The sequence below is a fragment of the Grampus griseus genome (assembly GCF_964374135.1).
Source record: "Grampus griseus genome assembly, chromosome: 5".
Lineage (NCBI taxonomy): Eukaryota > Metazoa > Chordata > Mammalia > Artiodactyla > Delphinidae > Grampus > Grampus griseus.
Window position 1 is genome coordinate 120,565,015 of NC_138998.1, and position 20,057 is coordinate 120,585,071.

Here is a 20,057-nt window from a genome sequence, read left to right on the forward strand (position 1 = left end):
GATGTTCAGCTATTTTAAGCAGAATGGGGTTTAAGATACAGAATGGTGCTTGCATAGTCACTGGTAACCCCAGAGCAGCATGTTCTAAGATCCAGTTAAGACTTCCAGAAACCTGCTTCTCTGTACCACAGTCAGGAAGTTGGGGAATCAATTAGCCATTGCTGCAGCTGTTTTTCCATAAATACACCATTACCTCTTCTGCCCATGGATCAGGAACCCACTGCTTCCATATCTCATTCTAGAAACACACCCTTTCTGCTGGATCATTCATTGCAAATAGATGGCTCATGTAGTACGAAGTGGTAATATTCTCTATTATCATAAACGGGCTTCAAATTCAGATGTTTTTGAGATTGTGTCTGATTGACAGAATCTCAAAATGTCCATAACCTCAGTCACAAAGGAGGCTGGGAAAGGAGATTTAGCTTCCCAGACTCTGTAACACAGGAGGCAAGACATAGCTAGCTATAAGGATTGAGTACATCAACCAACTGTAGTAGATGATGCCCTTCTATTTTCTTTTCATCTTTAAAATTTATACTGATTGGATAATCAAAAGAGGCCTCCTAACGGTGGATGCATACAAACTTAATTTTTAAAAACACATGAACAAACAAACAAAAACCCTGACTGGAGTTAACAGGGCAAAGAAAAAGCCACAGGGGACACCAGACAGAGAGAAAAGCAGGAGTTAAGTCACTGAATGGAAAGCTTATGGTTATACTTATTTATTTCCAAGCTAGCTCTGTTTGTATGTCTAGAGAGCAAAATATGAAACATGAAATGATGAAATAAGCTTGGAATTCTGAGAAGAAACCAACTCATAATGAGCATTATGCATTTCATCCTGTAGTCATTAGAGAGCTATGGGGATTATTTTAAGCAGAGGAAAAACTAACAATATTTGCATTTGTGGAAGACTCTGCCACTGCATGAAATATGGTTTGGGGTTGGAGTAGCTGCTCCAGGCAGAAGGTGGGCAATTCAAGGGGCAGGGAGATGAGAGGGGAGTTTGCAAATCACTAAATAAAAAGTAATGAGAATAGGAGGAAAGTTTATAGCAGTGTTAATGGAGAGAAGAGAGTTTATGTATTTAAGGGCTATAATTATGTAACTATAGTTAGATGGAGACAGTATTGATGATTTTAGGTTCAGAAATTTTTTTTTTGGATTGTGGAACTATTCATAGCTATGGGGACAGGTTTGGCAAGAATGTGATGGGTTCACCTCCACATCTTTAATTATATGACCTGCCTGAAGGTCTTTCATTGGGAAATATTTCACATACCGTTAATTATATGGACAACAAGTGGTGCCTCAGGGAAAGATCAGCTTCAGACACAGGTATTTATGAGTCTTTAAGTAGAAGAGGTAAATAATGCCATGGCTGTAGGTAAGGTCTTACATATCAAGCTGTAATGAGCAAACCAGGAGATAAGATTTTCTAGAAAAGTAGCTTTTCAATCTAGTAAAAAGAAGCCTCCAAAAAAACTGAGAAGATGAGACCAAATATGTGGGGACAAAAATATAAGAAAAAGCACTAGTTAAGTGGCTGAGAACCCTAAATAAAGGTTATATAGAGAGGTCAAAGCAGGCAATATTGACAAAATATTTGTGGGGATAATCCTTAACTCATTGGAAACTTTGGCAAGCATAGTTAGAATAAAATATCAAGGGAAGAAACCTGAATTCATGGCATTGGTCTAATTGATAAGAGAAAAGGAAGAATGAAAATAGACCACTTCCCCAAAAAGCTTGATAATTAAGCAAAAGATACTTTTGGTGACAGCCGGTTAAAATCCAGAATCATAGAAGCAAAAATATAAGGGCTGATTTTGTGTGTGTGTGTGTGTGTGTGTGTGTGTGTGTGTGTGTGTGTGTGCATGTTCTTTGATTGCTTGTTTGTTGATTTGTTTGTTATGCTGGGAGAGAATGAGTATACTTACTCAATAGGGACAAAAATATTAAGATATATTTGCCATAGTATGTTTTGCTGGTTTGATGCTGCTTTGCTTCTGAATTCATGTTTGGGATCATGGGTTGAGAACTAAGACTATAACTTAGTCCAGAAAAATCTGTTCTGTTCATTCTTTCTTTGCACTTTGAGAAATAAAATAAAATTTTACATATTTATCAAAACTCCTAAGTTCTACTCCAAACCTTCCCTTTTCAGGAACAACAATTTATTGAAAGAGTAAACGCAAAGAGTTTGAGTAGAGCATCTTTGAAGCTGTTTATAAAGTAATTTCCTGTGAGGCAAAGAAGTTGTTCAGAGAACATTCACAGAATAAAGAAATATTGTTCACTTATTTAAACCCATGTAGGGTGCTTACTACACAATGATCTCTGTTCTCCTGACTTTTCAAGCATTGATTCATTTACTCTTTCTATTCTGTATTTATTCTTCCTTTTACAAGGGAAGAGATTAAACCTTGTACTTAAAACAAAGATAATTTAATCCAGGGAACTGGTTACAGATGAAGAGCTCAGCAACTAAACAAAAGAAGGTAGATAGCTAGTGGGAAGCAGCCCCATAGCACAGGGAGATCAGCTCAGAGCTTTGTGACCACCTAGAGGGGTGGGATAGGGAGGGTGGGAGGGAGAGGCAAGAGGGAGGAGTTGTGGGGGATAATGTATATGTAGAGCTGATTCACTTTCTTATAAAGCAGAAACTAACACACCGTTGTCAAGCAATTATACTCCAATAAAGATGTTAAAAAAATAAAATAAAAATAATAAAAAATAAATAAAACATTTCCCCCCCACCAAAAAAAAAAGGGGGGGATGCTAACTGCATCCCAGTTAGCAATAAAAGAAACCTGTTCCCATTTCCCAATGGAGACAAAAAAGAGAGGAACAGGGCTTGCCCAAGTGACCCACAGCAAAAGCTGGAGCAACAAAGGATCTATCCAGTAGTAGCTAGAGATCCTGTCCCTGGGGAACTGCAGACACATTCCAGGGGAAGATGAAGCCATCATCTCATCAGAGAGAGAGCGTTACAGGCTGAACTGTGTCCCCCACCAAAATTCATATGTCAGAGCCCTGATCCCCAGTATACCCCAATGTGACTGCATTTGGAGACAGGGCCTTGAAAAGGGTGATTATGAGGTTATATGCGTGGGCCCTAATCCAATTTGACTGGTGTCCTTATAAGAAGAGGAAATTTGGACACACAAAATAAACACCAAAGATGCATGCACACAGAGGAAAGGTCATATGAGAAAACAGTCGGAAGGCAGTCAAGTGCAAGCTGGGGAGAAAGACCTCAGAGAAAATTAACCTGTTGACACCTAGATCTTGGACTTCTAACATGCAGAACCGTGAGAAAACAAAATTCTGTTGTTTAAGCCAGACACTCTTGTGGTATTTTGTTATGGCAGCTTGAGCAAACTACTACAGAGAGGCTAGGGATATACTCTGGCTTCTCCTTTCCTCCAGCCCCAAAAGCCCCCATCTTCGCCCCCCACTGACGAATACTATCATTGACTTGGAGACTGTTGAGTGTAGCCTGCAGGAGTACAGCCCATGTGATATAAAACAGAACAACTGGGCTTCCCTGGTGGCGCAGTGGTTGGGAGTCCGCCTGCCGGTGCAGGGGACGCGGGTTTGTGCCCCGGTCCGGGAGGATCCCACATGCCGCGGAGCGGCTGGGCCCGTGAGCCATGGCCGCTGAGCCTGCGTGTCCGGAGCCTGTGCTCCGCAACGGGAGAGGCCGCAGCAGTGAGAGGCCCGCGTACCGAAAAAAAAAAAAAAAAAAAAACAGAACAACTGAAAGCACAGGAGCAGCAGGTGTCATGACAACCCTACCTGCCATGCTATCTTCTTATCCCTATTGTAAAGAGAAGACAACTAGGAGGCTCAGATAAGCTGAGCTGCTCATGTGAGGTCACAGCTAGTTATGGCTCCAAAGTCCCTGCCTTAAACAACAACTATGCAGACTCTTGGTTTCAAAGCGCTAGGATTTCTGAAAGTTGGTGGAGTAACAACCTTCCTTTGCTACCCCTTTAACTATTTTCAGTGAAAACTTGGGCTATGACAAGGAATATGGTAATCGCAGGACAATAATGTTAACATAGAGCATCGTGGTTTCGGGGGACTGTTGGGGGGTGACGTGAACCCTCCAGAATGTATGTGCAGTTGGTCCTCTGTACCCGTGGGTTCCATATTCATAGATTCAACCAACCTCAGATCTAAAATATCCCAGAAAAGAAATTCCAGAAAGTTCCAAAAAACAAAACTTGAATTTGCTGCACACCTGCAATTATTTATAACATAGCTTTTACATCATGTTATGTATTATAAGTAATCCAGAGATGATTTAAAGTATGTGGGAGAATCATAGGTTATATGCAAATACTACACCATTTTATTTAAGACACTTGAGCATCAGTTTTGGTACCCTCTGGGGTCCTGGAAGCAATACCTTGCAGATACCAACGGACTATAGTTCCAAACTGATTCAATTAAGTCAAGTGTTTCCAAGTGTTTCCAACAGCATGATCACATGTAACATTGTGCTTTGTTTCTTTCTAATCCTACATTTTGTAAGTGCTATGGTTACTACTATGCATTTATACAAATTGAAACTGCTTTGTATTTGCATGTTTAACAGCAGCACATAATAGATTATTGAAATTAGACATCCTGTGGGGTAAAAGTTATCTTCTTTAAATGTGCCAAAAAATGTTTTGTCGTTCCTTTCATTAGCTAACCAGATTATCAACTCTCTTGATTCTGTAGACATATCTGACTGAAATTCATCAGCCTTAGTTTTGCCAAAATAATTGGCTATTAAGGAAAAAACTAATAAATTGGTGAAGGTTATGTGAAGAAAGCAACTAGCTGATACCCAGCTTTTCCACATCTGCTCCAAGAGTTTGGGTCACGTGCCAACAGGGCACCAGTTTTAAGTGTTAAATCCACAATCTTGCCCATAACAGACCATCTGAACCTACTCTTCTGTGATTTCTCACAATTAATCAGATTCTTCTATTCATGCTTGAGTGGTAGGTATATTACTAATAAATCCAATAATTTGATTTTAAAGCATTAAGTGAGACATCTAGGAAATACAATGAATTCTGTCAAACAAGTAAATATAAACTCTTATGGGTGATATGTTTTACGTATTAATGAAAATGTCTTCAAAGTACATGCTCGAACCAGTGACATCACTGCTGTAGTCAGTTTATTACTTTGTAAATTGTGGTTTTGAACAAATAAGTGACCTACTAAGTAAATGATTTTGATTACTTCATCAAAAATTGCTATTTTCCGTAGCATTTTTCTACTACTAGCATATAATTTGCAATATATCCTCACTATCCTGCTACTATTTAAAACTTTCAAACTCAGAGGATTTCTGATAACTCTGTAATAACCTTGAGAGCAAAGCTCAAATGGTCTTTCATGTCTTAGGATGCTGAAGATATATCACCTTTTTAATAGGATCTCTCGGTTGTTTTGCATAATTCATGGCTCACAGAAGAGTTTAACAAGGAAAAATGCAGTTTATATGATGTTTTGCTGGCATTCTGCATATTTATTATATATTATATCTTGATTGCGATATTTTTCTGAAATAATTCACTTTTAAGTGGTAAAACAATAATACCAAGAGTGACTCAGAAATCTACATGCTCGAGGTTTTTCATATTTGCATACTCTAATCCTTTTTCATTTCAGATTGCAAAGGGAAGGCATTTCTAGTTGCTATACGATTATAAGACTTTAAGCAAGTCTGTTTTTCAAAAGAAATTCATGATCTTCTTTCAGTAATACCAGAAAACCAACCCTTTTACTAAATCTTACTCCAGACATTCCCTGAAATATAAACATCATTTAAAAGCAAAGGTCGTGCTTAGTAAACTATGAATCATGCTTAGTAAATTATTGCTACCTCCCCTCAAATTTTAATTACTGTATGATTCAAATAAATAATCATGCAATTAAAGTCAAGATAGAGCAACAATATTTTCATTGATAGTTTAAACATGTCTCACTTATTTTTAATTTATGGGGAAAACCTATAAAGCAATCAACCTAAGAATATAAGTACAATAATTTTTAAAGTAATTGATTCTTTAAAAATAAACTTTAAATCTTCAATAATTTTTTTAACATCTTTATTGGAGTATAATTGCTTTACATTGTTGTGTTAGTTTCTGCTGTATAACGAAGTGAATCAGTTATATGTATCCATATATCCCCATACTCCCTTCCTCTTGAGCCTCCCTCCCACCCTCCCTATCCCACCCCTCTAGGTGGTCACAAAGCACCGAGCTGATCTTCCTGTGCTATGTGACTGCTTCCCACTAGCTATCTATTTTACATTTGGTAGTGTATATATGTCAAAGCTACTCTCTCACTCATCTGGGCTTCCCCTCTCCCCAACCCCCTGTGCCCTCAAGTCCATTCTCTACATCTACATCTTTATTCCTGTCCTGCCCCTAGGTTCTTCAGAGCCATTTATTTTTTTTCAGATTCCATATATATGCGTTAGCATAGGGCATGTTTTTCTCTTTCTGACTTACTTCACTCTGTATGACAGACTCTAGGACCATCCACCTCATTACAAAGAACTCAGTTTCATTCCTTTTTATGGTTGAGTAATATTCCATTGTATATATGTGCCACATCATCTTTATCCATTCATATGTCGATGGACATTTAGGTTGCTTCCATGCCCTGGTTATTGTAAACAGTGCTGCAATGAACACTGTGGTACATGATTCTTTTTGAATTATGGTTTTCTCATGGTATATGTCCAGTAATGGGATTGCTGTGTCATATGGTAGTTCTATTTTTAGTTTTTTAAGGAACTTCCATACTGTTCTCCATAGTGGCTGTATCAATTTACATTCCCACCAACAGTGCAAGAGGGTTCCCTTTTCTCAACACCCTCTCCAGCATTTATTGTTTGTAGACTTTTTGATGATGGCCATTCTGACTGGTGGGAGGTGATACCTCATTATAGTTTTGATTTGCATTTCTCTAATGATTAGTGATGTTGAGCATCCTTTCATGTGTTTGTTGGCAATCTGTATATCTTCTTTGAAGAAATGTCTATTTAGGTCTTGTGCCCATTTTTGGATTGGGTTGTTTGTTTTTTGATATTGAGCTGCATGAGCTGCTTGTATATTTTGGAGATTAACCCTTTGTCAGTTGCTTTGTTTGCAAATATTTTCTCCCATTCTGGGAGTTGTCTTTTCGTCTTGTTTATGGTTTCCTTTGCTGTGCAAAAGCTTTTAAGTTTCATTAGGTCCCATTTGTTTATTTTTGTTTTTATTTCCATTTCTCTAGGAGGTGGGTCAAAAAGGATGTTGCTGTGATTTATGTCATAGAGTGTTCTGCCTATGTTTTCCTCTAAGAGTTTTATAGTGTCTGGCCTTACCTTTAGGTCTTTAATCCATTTTGAGTTTATTTTTGTGTATGCTGTTAGGAAGTGTTCTAATTTCATTCTTTTCCATGTAGCTGTTCAGTTTTCCCAGCATCACTTATTGAAGAGGCTGTCTTTTCTCCATTGTATACTCTTGCCTCCTTTGTCAAAAATAAGGTGACCATATGTGCGTGGATTTAACTCTGAGCTTTCTATTTTGGTTCATTGATCTATATTTCCGTTTTTATGCCAGTACCATACTGTCCTCATTACTGTAGCTTTGTAGTATAGTCTGAAGCACATGGAAGCTAAACAATATGGTACTAAATAACCAAGAGATCACTGAATAAACCAAAGAGGAAACCAAAACATACCTAGAAACAAATGACAATGAAAACACAACAACCCAAAACCTATGGGATGCAGCCAAAGCAGTTCTAAGAAGGAATTTTTATAGGAATACAATCCTACCTCAAGAAACAAGAAAAGTCTCAAATAAAAAGCCTAACCTTAAGTCTTCTATAATCTAATTTTACTAGTTCAGTAAATTAAGCTTACTAGTCTCCTGTTGAAGCAACTATTCTTTCTTAATCATTTTCTCAGTTTCCATTAATGGGCAATGTATAGAAATATTGTTAAATCCATAATCATCTGTCCTGCTCTAGTCCACATTTTCCAGTGTGGATATATGTGTTTTTGAGTATTTTGGAATTCAGTTTTTAGATGAATTTATCTGGAATGACAGAAAATAGGGAGATTTTAAATAAAGTCTAATAATAAAGATTTTTTTTAAGAAAATAAAAACATAACTCTCTTTGTAGATGTATGTAATTCAACCATCACTGAAATATGTCTAACCACATTTTCTAAGTTTAACAGTTGAATGGAATCCATCCAAATGAGCAGTTAATTCATCCTTTATTTACAACTTAAGTACACCAGTGTAATTGCTTCACCCTTTGAAGGTAAGGACAATCATAACTATAAAAGAACCAGGGGATCTGTACAAGTAGAGAGTAAAAAACAATCAGTGAAAATAGTTATGGTTCACCTTTTATGCAGCTCTTTGATTTTTTTCTTGGTTCAGATGGTTGTATTGTTAAGTAGAGACAGCCTAAAATGACATGATGATTTTTTTTTTTTTTTTTTTTTTTTTTTTTGCAGTGCGCGGGCCTCTCAGTGTTGTGGCCTCTCCCGTTGCGGAGCACAGGCTCTGGACGCGCAGGCCCAGTGGCCATGGCTCACGGGCCCAGCCGCTCCTTGGCATGTGGGATCTTCCTGGACTGGGGCACGAACCCATGTCCCTGCATCGGCAGGCGGACTCTCAACCACTGCACCACCAGGGAAGCCCAACATGATGATTTTAATATGTTTGAGAAGTGAACAAATATTCGACTCCAAAGACAATGCTGCCTTTGTTCCCCTGTTTTGGTGAATAAGAAGAGCACATTTTGACCTCAGTACAATTCGTGATATTAGTACAATGACAATGGAAGTAATATTCGAGTTTAATATGCCAAGGCACAACTCAAGGTCACATCATTTTATTTTTAAATTTAACATAAAAAATCAACACATTGATTGTATCAGGGAGGTTTGTTATTATATCAATAAAAAAGAATCTCTATTTGTTTTTTCTACCTTGCTTTGTCTGGGTAGCTTTCTAGATCATTGCATGAAAACTCACAGAATTCCTTTGGGAAATATAAAGGGAAATTCAATGTGAAAATATGTTATATTTGTTTTAAATTTGTTTTAAAGCAGTAGTTTTCCACCAGGGCTGATTTTTTTCCTCCAGGGGACATTTTTCCCTGTCTGGAAATTTTTTTCAGTTTTCACAACTGGAAAAGTGTTACTGTCATTTAATGAATAGCAGCCAGGGATGCTGATCAACATCCTTCAGTGCACAGAACAGTCTTCCCATAATTACTCAACCTGAGAGGTTGAGAAACCCTGTTTAAAGGAATGAAAAATGAAGATGCTTCCTACCTTTTCAGAAAGAAAAGTTGCTGAATAGAATATGAAAACTTGTCTCCTCTCAAAAACCTTGTTTTCACTGGGATCAGATAGCTAAATAATTTTTAAATCAAAACTGTATCTCTATCTCAAATCTCTATGGATCTGTGCTGAGAAAACAAATGATTATATGACTCTGTGACCAAATTATGATTTAGTGGTAAGGTTGAAAAATTCTGAAATATTGCTGTAAGCCAAACATAAAGTAATTTTAAAGAGGCCACTGTTTATGATTAGATAAGGTTGGCTTGGGTAAGTGGGAGAAGGAACAAAAGTAGATAAAACAATACATTTGAGAGATACATCCTTAAAATTTTGAAATAGATGATAGTGATGGCAAGCATGCTCTGGTTGGAAATACTGTGAAGATTAAAAAAAAAAAAAAAAAGCTGATGGTGCCATAATCCAACATCTTAAGCCTTAATGTTATAGACAGTAAAAAGGGTTGAAGTGACTAGCTAATATAAATATGTTTTGGGATGTGAGGGAGAATGAATACATCAGTTATTTCTAACTCTCAGTATTCTAAAAACACCTCAGCAGAGCACTATTGTAAATGATACCAAAGGATGTCCTTAATGATCTGTTGGAGATGCTCTAACCTTGATGGACCAGATAAAAGAGTGAAACAAGCATCTGTTTGTTTATTAGGTATTTTTTAGGCTAAATATTTTTTATGAGTTTTCCTCTCCTCAAAAGTAGAAGGAAAGCTCACAGTAATGCTTTTAGTTTTCAAAATGTTTCAGCCCTTTTTTAAATCAAAAAAGAGTATATAACTGGTCAAGTTGACCCAATGAGCAGGATGCTTTAAATTTACAAAGTTGTCTCTCTAAAAAACACTACCATGAATCAAAGAAAATTAGGTATTCAACCATCTGATTGGGTCTTCATAAAATTAACTCATTACAATTTAACCTTCTACTGCTGATGGGGCATCAGGGCCCAATTTATGGGTGTGCAACTGAGGCAGTCAGATGGGATTCTGAGCTTGGTTTATACTCTGCTATTGCTATCTTGAAATTCGTACTGATTTTTGAACAATGGGCCCTGCATTTTCACTTTCCATCGGCCTTGCCAATTTATGTATCCAGTCCTGGAGGGCATGTTTGGGAGAAAAGAACCAGTGAAATCTGGCTTTGCTCTAAGGGACCGACATCAACAGAGAAGCCTCCTTAAGGAGATGCCTGAGTCCTTGTGGCAGAGAGGGGTTGCCGTAGTTAGTGTAACATCCGTTCCATTAAAACAGCTTTCTTGACGTCAGCACGATTGACAATTTAGGTCATATAATTCCTTGCTGATGGGGCTCTTCTGAGCACTGTAGGATTTTTAGATACATTCCTTGTCTTTTCCCACTTGGTGCAAGTAACAGCATCTTCCTCCTCATTCCCAATTTTTGACAATTAAAGAAAAAAATCTCCAGAAATTGCCAAATGTCCTTTGAGAAGCAAATTTGCTGTCAGTCGTGAAGTATTGTCTTAGAATGATACAATGAGACCCTCTGTTCCTCTTCCCATTCCCAGGCAGGAAAAAAACCAAGGTACACAGCAGGCCCCTAACAGCTTCTGCATGGAGGTCAGTTTCACCACAATTTATTATCCAAAACAAACCACTCTTGGAGTTTAAATGGATGCTATTAATAATTATGCTGGGAAAACAGATTTAAACAATACTGTACTGACAAAAAGGGAAAATTGGTCACATTACCTGTAAGCCTCATACAACTAGGAGAGAGCCTCTTACCCTGGGACAGAGTGCCAAAGTGCAGCCTGAGAGAAGGAGCAATTTACGACATGTTCTTTATGCCTATACATTCGGTAAATGGGTTTAGTTTCACTTTCAAAGCGTTAGAAGGCTTACTTTATTGTAATGCCTTGGAGAGTTAGAGAAGGACAGGAAGTAATCTTCAAATTATTGGCATTAGCTTGTAGAAGTTATTCTCCTACAGTGAGTCTGAGGTTCTCACAAGACATAACCAGAAGGCACTCAATTCCTGGGTTCACACCCACGGGCAACATGTTGTCCCGCCAATACATCTACCTTGAATTATCTTAGATCATCTGGAAAGCTAGTCTCAACTCTGGACATAGTGTTTTCTTGTAAGTCTCTTTACCCTACCTATTGGCAAATGTATTTGTTGTTGCTTTTTCCCGAAAGCCCTAATTTCTAGGGCTTAATCATTACTTTTCCCACCTCCCGTATCTTCAAGGGCTAGATACCCTGCCAGTAGGATGTGAGATATATTTTGCAAGGAAGTGTTATTGATTTCCAAAATAGCCAATGTACAAAAAATGTATTTAGTATTTGACAAAGAAGAAATCTTCATAGACAGAGAGCAATTATAAGGCAGTGAACATGTTATCAAAAGTATGATACTAGACGTGAGTTTACATTTATTACATATCTTCTTTTCCTCAACAATTTAAAGCATAAAATAATTTCCATTCAAGCAATTCTTTATGCTGATCAGTAAAGAACAACTTCAGATTTTTCACTAGTTAGAAGAAACAGTGAGACATTGTTCTTTTTGATAATATTATCTTAATATTTTATATTTATAGCAATGAAACATTTCTTAAAGGATTGTTACTATTTTATTACAAAGAGAATTTTCTTTGTATTTTTATCACAGTAATAAATTTTCTTTTAGTCTACTATAATTTTAACTTATTTTTGTTCTGTTTTATGTTGTCTCATGCTACGGTTTATACTAAAAATATAATTTGTCCTAATTACTATTTATTTTTCAGGATGAAGGTGTCTTTAAGTTTTGAAGGCTTAATAATAAAATTGTCTCGAAAGTAATAGTTTTTATTTTTCTGTTCTTTATCTAACTATAAATGATAATTATCAAATGGTCTAAAAATTTAGGCTTTGTTTCATTTTATAGTTAAAACATGATTTCTTTTACAGGAAATATTATACAATTGTTTGACTCAATCACTGGACTTGAGAAAAATGTACTTTAGCACAAGCCAGGCTTACTGATCTCATTTCCAGTTAATAGTCATAAAACTTAAGTGGGCCTTTCCTATCACCCAGCAATCCCATTTTATTTGCTCTTGTTCATTCAAATGCCTACTCTTCAAGTGAAATTTCCATATCTCTACCAAGTTCTACTTCAGTATTTTCAAATTCACCTCTACCTAAGGCCAAATCCTCTACCTTCCCTCCTGTTTTTGATTTTGCTGTTATTGTTGTTTCACTTGTGGGAATATTTGGCTGTTCTACACCCTCAAACTTCTTGTAGTACCTTTATATGGATGATGTGACAATTCCTTTTCAAACATTCATGTTTCAATTGGTTGGATTTTACTTGTCCTCTTATTTGTAGGATGTTTGGAAAAATGGAGTTAGAAGGGACTAGGTAGACTTCAAGATTTGCAAATTAATGCTTCCCTCTCTGTTGCTACTCTGTTCTACAGTTTCAATAAATTAAGATAACTCTGTGTAGTCCCACTTCCTCTCTCTCTCCACACCTCATTTGGTTAAGGATGGCTTCTAAGTCTAGCCCTGAGTTACCCATGACCTCACTGGCTACTGACTCCAAAGCATGGACCATGCCTATCTTTAAGGATGGATAGATTAGCTAGTATATTCTGGGATTTTCCTCCTTCAGGGCACCTGAGTACTTTATGAGCCTTTTCTCTCTACCTTTACCAATATTCTTACTCTGGTTGATCTTGGCCCTATTCACAGCAGTTCCCCCTTTGGGTGAGGCACTTTCCTTCTGGGAATATGTTTTTGCTGGCTCTTTCTGAAATATGCCACTGTGAAGGTTCCTGAACCTCTTCTTCTTCCTTTCTGCTTTGGTCACTACTTCTGTCTTTTAACAGGGCTCTGCTACTCTGAGCTGCTGTGTCATGACTTACACGTAATGTTTATTATGAGGATAATCTCTGTTTTCTAGTTTTGCTGAAAATGCAGCTCAGTTTATAAGGCTTTGGTTTTCTGTTTCTTCAAATTATTCTGTATGGTTTAAAGGAGGAGAAACAGGAAGAATCAGATACAAATTGCCTCTGTATTCACACCAAAGTCTTTTCATTGACTTTGTGAAGTCAATCATATAATTCAATTTTATATCAAATGTAAAGAGCATGATAGTTCATTAAGAGAGTGATAGTTATCTCTCTCCACCTTGGCCCCCTTTCTCAAGGATGGCATGTGCATTGCAAAGAATGAAAAGGGTAGAAATACTGAGACAATAAATATTGAAGGTTTGGATATACTGACAAAAATCCCGGTAAACTAAAAATGCAGTGGATTTAAACGTCATTGGATTGAGCCATATGAATCTAAACATTTATATTTTAGCTATGGAAAAAAGAATCTTTTAAATATTCTCTATTTAATAGGCTTTATAAAATTATTTTTATTGTGTGTAACTTTTAAAATGTTTTCTAATTTGGTTTTAATTTAAACTGTCGTTTAAATTCACTTCTCAAACATGTACTTTCAAGTCAATGTGCAAAGCACTGAGATAGGTACACTAAATATTAACACACTGTGCCAATCCTCAAAATGAATTACCGATATGAGAACACATACAAGATGTAGAAGATACTATATGGATTATTTTTCTCCCTGTATATTTTCTCTGCTCTACAGAAACATACTTTAGATAATCTGAATTATTTAGAAGAATGCTTTTATTGTTAGAATTCTTATTAAACTATTGAATCTGAAAAATTCTTTTCTAGTTTCTATAGAAGAAGTTCAAAGCTGCCATGCAGGAATTATTTCAGTTCAATTTATTGCAGATTTTTATTTGCTTTATTTTTTTATCAATTGCTTGCATATGTACTGTTTTGAGAAAGCATGGCACAGGGTATGCACTCAATAAATATCACACATTTTCAGTCCCTTACTTGAAATCTTTGGGGCCAGATGTGTTTCAGAATTCATATTTTAGAAAGATAGATTGGCACATGTATGGTGTATCACTTAACACTTCAGTATGGTCTTGGCAGTACACAGTAATATTGTTGAAATAAAATGGATGAAACACACACACATTAATTACAACTGAAAAAAGTAACAACAGGGCTTCCCTGGTGGCACAGTGGTTGAGAGTCCGCCTGCCGATGCGGTGGACCCGGGTTCGTGCCCCGGTCCAGGAGGATCCCACGTGCCGCGGAGCGGCTGGGCGCGTGAGCCATGGCCGCTGGGCCTGCGCGTCCGGAGCCTGTTCTCCGCAGCGGGAGAGGCCACAACAGTGAAACCTAAATAGTATCATGATCGTTGCAACCATATTTTGTCATTCAAAGGAGTTATTTTAAAAAATTCCAATTGCAATGTTTTTGGATTTCAGAGCAGAAGATAAAAGTTTAGACCTGATCTGGAGACATCTCTGCACTGCGCTAAATAGCTCAAGACACCTTTTCACACAGACTAGAGAGCTCTTGAAGATCTTTAAGCGCCACACACATGTCAGGAACAGGTACATAGATATAGGAGATATGATGAGAATTACAGAATTCTATATATGAAATTTGGGCTGACTTGGTCCTGCCTTTGATTTAGGAAGTATAATAGCTTTTGTTTCATTTGCAAGATTTCTGAACAATCAAATTATGTACCAAGTGAAAGATGGTGGTACATCCCTTGCAATTAGGTTAATTTTCCCTTTTAGGGAAGGATATATGGCTCATAGAAATAAAACAATTCATACCAGCATGAAGCTGTATATATTTGAAGAGTCAAATGAGTGATATGAGCAATGAACTCTAGGAGATTTTAGATATTTGGAAATTAAAATAACACTAGTTCTTCCAGTCCTCCCAGTTAGCTCCCCCAGGGTCTCCAAGAAATGCTTCAGTCTGAGGGAGGGAGGTATTTGGATGTGACAATTGTTCTTGAAGTTCTGCAATCAAAGCAATATTTGGTTTATTGAGGATTGTATAAGATTGTGTATGGAGGTGAGTGGGTTTGCACGCACGTGTATATGAGAGAAAGAAAGAGAGAGAGAGAAGATAAATTAATAAGCCTTTGTATACCTTCCATGGAATTTGAGAAATAATGCTGTAGCAAATGATTGTAGTATATATTATGGACATATTAAATATTTTTCTTTTGTTCATTCATTCATTCATTAGCACATTTATTCACTTATTTAGTTGCTTAATTGTGTGTCAGATATGGTGCTAAGCACACAATAAATAATAGGAAAAATGAACTGAAACTTTTTGTAATGTCTCACATGCCTTTTATATTAAACTGCCGTGTAGCAACAAATAGCATTTGATTAGTATACCAGAAAGAGTCAAATTAAGTTCAATTTATGGCAGAAGGAATATTCAATACAAGATAGTTATTTGTCATTTTTTATGCTTTCCAATTTTCTCATAAGACATAACTTCAAGAAGTCTATGTCCATTAATATTGTAATTCCTAATAATCTATTCTTTTTGCCAGAAAAAGAACAAAGATTTTCTTATGGACTCCATTTGACAGTTAGCAAGTTAGATGTTTACTTTGAAAAAAACAGCAACAGTTTATTTTTTCAAAAGAAAGCTATAGATAAATTTCCATTAGTTGCAGACACCCATGTAAATTTTACTCTTATACAATATTTCCATTATGATGTGCTATACACTGTGCTTATATTGTATGCGTGTTATTATGTATATTATGACTTAAAGAATAAGTTTAGCTAAAAATGCTCTTCTTAACGTAGAAATACTTCCCACACAATTTTTGCTTCAAAAAGGTATATATTATATTCTAGGATTTTCTGCATCTTGAGCCAAATATTAACAACATATGTAAACATGTATATGGAGGAGCATTGTCAGGGCTTTATTACAGCCTATGGTCTTTCACAAAAGGTACACAGAACTCAGAGTTCAAATCAATATTCCTCCACAGTTTGGGTTGAAGAGAGGACTCTATCAGTTGGGCATATTCACTTACAAAAATTTCTAAAAACTGTGAATATAGTAATGTATAATCCCTTAAAAACAATTATTGCTGTATCTTTTAAATACAGTTTTTTTTTCTTATTTCTACCTACTGTTTTAAATTGGGACAATATATCATGAATATGTATCATTTTTTTTCAAATACTTAGTAAAATAGTGATTTTCCACTTCCACATACTTCAATAATCTTTCAGAGGTGCCGGAGGGCAAATTTAGAATGCTTGTGGAAAATGAAATGTTTAGCTCTGCATTCTCCATTCCCAGCTTTCAGCTGGCTCCATTTCAATATTATAAGCCCACACACACGTGCATATATGTACTCAAATTTACAAATATTTTGTTTTGCATAAAAATTAATATGAAAAATATTACAACACTAATAAAGGTTTGAATATATTACAATGTAATTTCAAATTAATGAATAACATGTCACTACTATTTTAATTGATATTTTAAGTGATCTTTTTCAAACCAATCCAGAAAGACTGGAGATTTAGTTGGTGTTCCAGCTTATATCACAATAAATAAAGCTACTATGAATCTGAGACCTAAATTCTTAACTACATTTGTGATTACAACTTTAAAGTGGAATTGGTAAACATGAATATTTTTTACATATATATATAATGCTAACTAATCTTCCTGTAACATGGTGCAAAAATCACAATTAAAGATAACTGAAAAGAATAGAATGTACAGCACAAAGAGTGAACTGTAATGTAAACTATGGACTGTGGGTAGTAATGATGTGTCCTGATGCGAGATGATACTGAGAGACTATGCATATGTAGAGGCAGGGGTTATATGGAAAATCTGTACCTTCTGCTCAATTTTGCTATGAATCTAAAAGTGCTCTAAAGATCTATTTTAAAAAATTAGCAAAAGTGAAAATATTACCAATCAAAAATTAGAGGTGTAACCGAATCTGTGTCAAAAGGAAAACTCTTATCCTTAAAGTATTTCATCATTAAAAATAATTTAAAAGGATATAATGTAGGCACTTATTTCAAGAAAGTAAAACAAATAATAAATTCATTAGTAGAGGAGCAATTGTCAGGATGTAATTTTTAAAATGCATAAATTAATTAAGTTGCAACCAGAAAAACTGAAGAATGATAGTATCTTTAAGTTCTTGAACTCTCCTTGGTGTCACACTTCCTGCTCAGTGTTCTGAATATCTTACTGCATAACAGTCCTATAAGGCTGACACTTAGCTCCATTTTACAGAAGGAACTAAGACTTAGAGATAGGAAGGAAATGCCAAGGTCAAACAGAAAGTAAATAGTGGAGGTAGCATTTAAGCTAGCTCTACTTGAGCAATGCTCTTAATAAATAAATTATAATGTCTATAACATACAAATCTAATGTAAATTATTTAAAGATATCCATGAAAATAGAAAAGTTTCTGGAGAGATTTTGATCTAAAATCTTGCAGTCATCCCCAACCCCCTTATATATGCTTTATCTCTTCTTTTACCATTAGAATTAAAGAAATATTTAGGTATTTCTGAAAAAGCAGGGGGAGAGAATTAGGGAAGAAATCTAAGGGAGGGTGAATTTAAAGCAGTAGATTATAGAGAGGTCATGACCTGCAAAGATCTGTAGCATAGGCATAAGTGTATGTATCTTAGAGGAATGAGGGAATTAGGGATAGTTGGCAGCATATTGACAAAAGATTGGATAAGTAAGAAAAAAAATCCAGACAATTATCATAATTCTCTGTTGCATCTTAATTTAATCCATTTGATTTTTTTTCATAAGATGAGAATTTAACCAGTTATATTTAAGGGGAGTCACTTCCTCAAAGCATATTGGACAATTTCTCTCAATGTCATCCTGTAAGGAACAGCTCCCTGGACAGCGGTCTTATAAAATGAAATCTTTTTTTTTTTTTTTGTGGTACTCGGGCCTCTCACAGTTGTGGCCTCTCCCGTTGTGGAGCACAGGCTCCGGACGCGCAGGCTCAGCGGCCATGGCTCACGGGCCCAGCCGCTCCGCGGCATGTGGGATCCTCCCGGACCAGGGCACGAACCCATGTCCCCTGCATCGGCAGGCGGACTCTCAACCGCTGTGCCACCAGGGAAGCCCGAAACCTCAGTTTTTAAATAGAGAAAAATAAACTGGTAGCTTTGGAATCAGCCAGACAGCTCTGAGTAATGACTGATTCAATAATTAACGTCTTAGAGTTTCACTTTCCTGAACTTAAACTAATACGGGGAGGGGAGAGAGACAGAGAGAGAGAGAGACAGAGAGAGAATACCAATATCTATCTCGTAGGGCATTATTAGTGTTAAATTAGATAACATCTGTAAAATTCTTAAAATCAAGATAAATTTTAAGTTCTGTCTTTATCCTACCTTCACATAGAAGACGACTGACAATGAAGTTTTGTCCTATTTGAATTGAACAGTTCACCTTCTGGTGCAAATTAACATTTAGATAGGAATAGACCCCCATCCACTCCTAATGCAAGGAAAATATGACACTTTAAATAACTGGATGTTGAATTCACCGGATGAGAACTGAGCTACAGATCATTTCATATTTTGTAAAAAGAATGGCAATATTAAAAATGAAGTTATCCTCAAAACTAAATTGAACATAAATTAATAATTTTAAAGTGTCAAAAAATTTAATTCCTGATCTTAAAGTCATAATTCCCCATATCCAGGTCATATTGATATACCTACTAGGTTTAATAAAAATAGCAATTATTTCCACTGTCCCCTAATTACTGAGGATGCATCCCTCTTCTTTTTCCCTAAACAAATAGAGCTGGAAATTATTTTTTATTAAGTAATAATTAATATACAGTATCATGTTAGCTTCAGATACACAGCATAGCAATTTGATAGCTTCTTACATTATGAAATGATCACTGCAATAAGACCCATTGTCACCCATCACCATACAGATTTGTTGAAATATTATTGACTATATTCGCTATGTGTACGTTATATCCCCACGACTTATTTATTTTATACCTGGAGGGATGAAATAGGTGAAGGAGATTAAGAAGTATAAACATCCTACTTTCCCCCCGCCAATTATCAGCAAAAGAAGCCCGTAGATGCCAAAAGCCTTAAAAGGCTGCATTTAAAATATAATGTATACTTACAAACCCCAATCACCTTTCTTGAAACTTTGATGGGGAAAAAAATCCTTCTTAGAGCTCAGCTGAATGACTTACACCTCCTTAGAAAGCTATTGATTAACTCACACAATACAGTATTCTTTTAATCTTGAAGGTTCCACTGAGATCACCATTTCTCTTTGTCTGGCTGAGCAGAATTTTGAGAGTGGGTGGGTGTGAACATTGAATTTTGAAACTGGCAGCTGAGGTCAGCTTTTAATTGTTCTTGCTTTGATCTTTTACTATTAGAATATAATCCATAGCCTCAAGGGGTTGGGTTTGATTAAGGGGGTTTGCAGAGACAAGATACATCTTCTAAAGTACATAGCACTGGCTTATTTTATCAGTGAGTTGGGGGTTCCTCCAGTATGAATGTACAACAGGTTCATAAGAGTGCATTTGGTTTTCAGTTTCCTCAATTTAGTAGAAATAGGTTATTCATTTAGTCATTATAGGGTATATATTTGGCTATTATTTATTGGAGGTGCAAACATAAAGCAAAGTGAGAGCCCCAGGAGAGATATACAACTAAAATACCATGGAAGTTCCCCAGCTGGAGATCTCAGTGCTAGTGGCACACAGGATGAGTTTAGAATCAGAAAATATGGAAGAA